At 29.6% G+C, this 4,126-nt stretch overlaps 1 long non-coding RNA gene across 1 annotated transcript; it reads left to right on the top strand.

Moving 5' to 3' along the window:
- Positions 1 to 718: 718 nt before the first annotated feature.
- Positions 719 to 2,138, top strand: LOC114165785. Its single transcript, XR_003599781.1, has 4 exons — positions 719 to 754; positions 1,079 to 1,136; positions 1,923 to 1,963; positions 2,046 to 2,138. It is a non-coding gene; the product is annotated as an uncharacterized LOC114165785 (long non-coding RNA).
- Positions 2,139 to 4,126: the final 1,988 nt, after the last annotated feature.

The raw sequence follows: 4,126 nt of genomic DNA, 5'->3' as shown, positions 1-4,126 counted from the left end.
ATGCGTTTTTTTACAGGTAAGAACCCAGAAGTCAATTTTATTTTGAATTTCTCAAGCGAACAACTCATTTTCTTCTTATATTTTGTCAGATCTAACTTTTTTCATGCGCTTTTTTACAGGTAAGAACACAGAAGTTGATTTTATTTTGAGTTTTCTAAAGCGAACAACTCATTTTCTTCTTATTTTTTGTCAGATCTATCTTTTTCATGCGTTTTTTTACAGGTTTAAACCCAAAAGTCGTTTTTATTTTGAGTTTTCTCAAGCGAACATCTATTTTTCTTCTTATATTTTGTCAGATCTAACTTTTTTATGCGCTTTTTTACAGGTTTAAACCCAGAAGTCGATTTTATTTTGAGTTTTCTCAACCAAACAACTCATTTTCTTCTTATATTTTGTCAGATCTAACTATTTTTCGTTTTTTTACAGAACTAATATGGTTCACTGAGACATATGGTTTTATTACGCAGATTTCGTTTTCATTTTGACCTTTCTCAAGCGAACAACTCATATTCTTCTTTTATTTTCTCAGATCTAACTAATTTTTTCCGATGATGGTATTTTCTAGGATTGCTACATGTCTAATATGGTTCACTGCGACAGATTTAACATCAGGTTTATAAAAAAAATTTATCTAACTATTTTTGGCGTTTATGTACTTTGATCTAACTGTTTCTTATATTTTTCTTCTGTTTACATGCTTCAAATCAAGATTTCAAACTGATTCAAGAGTCTTTTTCGCTGTACAACTTAACTGGTAAGTAATTTGTATCAAAATCTACCTTTTTATTTACCAATTTATCTGTATTTTTCCACCTTTTACAAGCAACCCGTTCATCTTCTTCATTTTTCTACCTTCAACTCTCTTGGTGTCATTTTTTTTTCGTTCATGGTATTTTTTTAATAATGCATTCTATCAGCAGATCTTTTTATTGTTACCCGATTTACGTTTTTATTTGGACATTTTTCAAAGAGTTCATCATACACTATATTTTTTCAAAGTTCTACACCAAAAAGAGTTAATCTAACTATTTTTTCCGTTTATCTACCTTGATCTAACTGTTTTTTCTTCTGGATACAGGCTTCAAATCAAGATTTCAAAGTCATGCACGAGTCTTTTTCGCTTTACAACTTAACTGGTAAGTAATTTGTATCAAAATACCTTTTTCTTTACCAATTTATCTGTATTTTTCCACCTTTTACAAGCAAACCCTTCATCTTCTTCATTTTTCTACCTTAAACTCTATTTGTGTCATTTTTTTTCATTAATGGTATTTTTTAATAATGCACTGTATCACCAAATCTCTTTATTTTTACCCAATTTTTGACTTTATTCGGACATTTTTCAAAGAGTTCTTCACATTTTTCCAATCACCGTTTACTCCATCAAAACCATTTCGTTTACAAAACGTTTTGTATTCCAACCCCTTCAAATACTGCTTCGAATTTTTTCCAAATCAACCTGTCAATCAGTATTCAAACGCATTAAATTTCACACTGCTCGAGATAATGATGAATAAACTGCTCCATCATCTGCCACACGTTATAATTACTAAACTTTACTATATTCCAATATTAAATGCCCCTTCCTGAAAAAAATCAACATTAGTAAATTACATTAAATAATTCTTCTTCTACTTTTACGACGCTTCATAATTCTTTTTTTTAACGTATTATTTTTTAATTCGTATTTATTATCCTGTACTTTTACCAATTCAGACTGTCCAGTATGTACGGATACTTCCAATAGCTATGATTTCTCCTATTCTTTTTATATATATATATTCCCTATGTTTACCAATTCACAGTCAGACATCTGATTTTTCTACTGTTACCCATTTTCTTCTCTTACAATTATACTTAATCACCAACCTATTCTCCTGCAATGGAATCCATGCTCACACCATAATCCATACTTTTTTCAGAAATGGTTGGCAGATTCATTTCTATGTTTTTGAAAGACCAGGTATATTTTTTGATTCAAACTCATGTATTTTTGTTATTTATATTTATTTATTTCTTTATTCTTAACTTGCTAATCTTTTAAGGACTTTGGACACGTCGACCGAGTGTTCATAATACGCTGTTGGAAGGACCTTGCTACTAAATGGATTGTTGTTGATTACCAAAGTAATGTTCACCATGCTACTTACAACATGGATATTCACACTCCAATGATTACCCAAGGCTGGAACCAACTAAGATCTTTCTATGGAGATCATCAACTCTCTACAGAGGATCACCCTGAATTGTTTTTTGAAATTGAAAGTGAAAGAACAAGCAGAGATATCAAAGTTCTTTATCCATTTTTTTTGTATTAAAGTTGAAAATTTTGTATGTAATTTTGTTTGAACTTCTTATATATATCAATATATAAGAAGATTTCAATTGGACTCTTATTTTGTATGCAGTTATTATATATCTCAATATAAAAGTTATATTTTATTCTCTTTTATTATATGTATTTTCCTTTTTTGTATTAGATTTTGTTCGACTTCATTTTAGTCAATATAAATTAGTTTTAATTAGAAATTGAATTAATTAACATTAATTACCATTCCATATAAATTGGAAATTTAAAAGTTAGTGAAATACAATAACTATTACTTATTAATTATTATTATTAAAATAATATAAGTTATAAAATAATTAAAATATTTTTCACCATTTTCATAGTCAGAAGAATTTAAGATCAATTTTTATGGAAAAATAAATTTAAAATGACTTTTAAAAAACTTTTTGTATTCCAACGCCTCCAAACAGTGGTTCGAATTATCTCCAAATCAACGTGTCAATCAGTATTCAAATGCATTAAATTTTGCACTGCTCGAGATAATGATGACAACGTGTCAATCAGTATTGAAATGCATTAAATTTCGCACTACTCGAGATAATGAGGATTAAACTGCTATATCATCTGCTACACGTTTTAATTATTAAATGTTTTCATATTCCAATATTAAATACTAAATCGCCAACCAAGGAGCGTTTCATTTTTTTAAATTTCTCTTCATTATGGTTTTCACTTCTCAAGATAAAATTAATTGCACTGTCCAGAGTTATCAACACTTCTCAAGACGATAATCATGATTGCTCTACGTAATATTATTATCACTAACACGCTTTGATTACCAGTACCTCTCTTCACACTCAAAGATAGACATGTCAAAGTGAACCAACCCGTGTGAGCCGGGTTGGCTCACCACGAGCCGGGTTCAAAATGAGTGAACCCAACCCGGCTCACTTTCTGGTGAGCCAGAAATTTTGTAACCCGGCTTAACCCACCACGGGTTGGTGGGTTAAGTGGGTTGGCTAACCAACCCACCTAAAAAAATTATTTATTTATTTATTTTATTATTCAAATATTTAAATAAATTTTTAAGTAACCCATGAGATGACAATCATAGTAAAATCAAGAACCAATGTTTTGATCATGCTCACCACCAATATATGAAGAATTATTTCCAAGAAAGTATCCATTAGTCTAAGAAAGCATGACTAATATTACAAATTTTCTGTCATGCTATTCAACAAAATATAAATAAAAAAAAAAACTATACATTTTTTTCATGCTAATTTAGAAAAAATTGTTTATAAGACGGTTACTTGAGTAATTTACTATAAAGATTATTGTTAAAGATTAAAGTATCAACATATATATAACTTGACAATCAAATTAATTAAACATTCAAATAATTCAAATATAATTAAGCAACATTCTAGCATTTAAAAATATGAAATTGTGAACAAATATAATTGGAGTAGTAAATAATTTAAAAAAAATTAAAAGAAAATTTTAAAAAAATTTGTAAAAAAATGTTGGTGGGTTAAGTGAGCTAACCCACCTTCAATCCGGCTCGAACCCGTTTAACCCGTGGGTTAAGTGAGCCGGGTTGAGTTCAACCCACTTTTGAAAAAGTTGAATTTTTTTCAACCCAACCCGGCTCGAACCCGTGGTGAACCGGGTTGGCTCACGGGTTGAAACCCATTTTGACATCTCTACTCAAAGATCGCTGCTACGTCTACAATTTACAACTTATCTTCTTTCAAGGATACTCATATGGGTTCATATGTGTAGATCAGATTTCCAGACATGTATTGGAATATACAACATTCATTTATTATAGTA

This window comes from Vigna unguiculata, chromosome 10 (assembly GCF_004118075.2).
Source record: "Vigna unguiculata cultivar IT97K-499-35 chromosome 10, ASM411807v1, whole genome shotgun sequence".
Taxonomy (NCBI): Eukaryota; Viridiplantae; Streptophyta; class Magnoliopsida; order Fabales; family Fabaceae; genus Vigna; species Vigna unguiculata.
The sequence above is the reverse complement of the archived record's forward strand: the minus strand, read 5'-3'. Positions and strand labels throughout refer to the sequence as shown.